This window comes from Corapipo altera, unplaced genomic scaffold (genome assembly GCF_003945725.1).
Source record: "Corapipo altera isolate COAL_440 unplaced genomic scaffold, ASM394572v1 55, whole genome shotgun sequence".
NCBI lineage: Eukaryota > Metazoa > Chordata > Aves > Passeriformes > Pipridae > Corapipo > Corapipo altera.
Window position 1 is genome coordinate 1,834,209 of NW_020884882.1, and position 225 is coordinate 1,834,433.

The following is a 225-nucleotide window of genomic DNA, read 5'->3' on the forward strand; positions in this document are numbered from 1 at the left end:
CACTCCCCTCCTGCCTCATCCCGTCCCCTCAGCCCCATCCCGGTGCCGGGGCGGTGCTGCCAGGCCGGGCGGTGCCCCCTCAGCCCCATCGCGGTGCCGGGGCGGTGCTGCCAGGCCGGGCGGTGTCCCCCTCAGCTCCATCGCGCTGCCGAGGTGGTGTCCCCTCAGCCCCATCCCGGTGCCGGGGCGGTGCCCCCTCAGCCCCATCCCGGTGCCGGGGCGGTG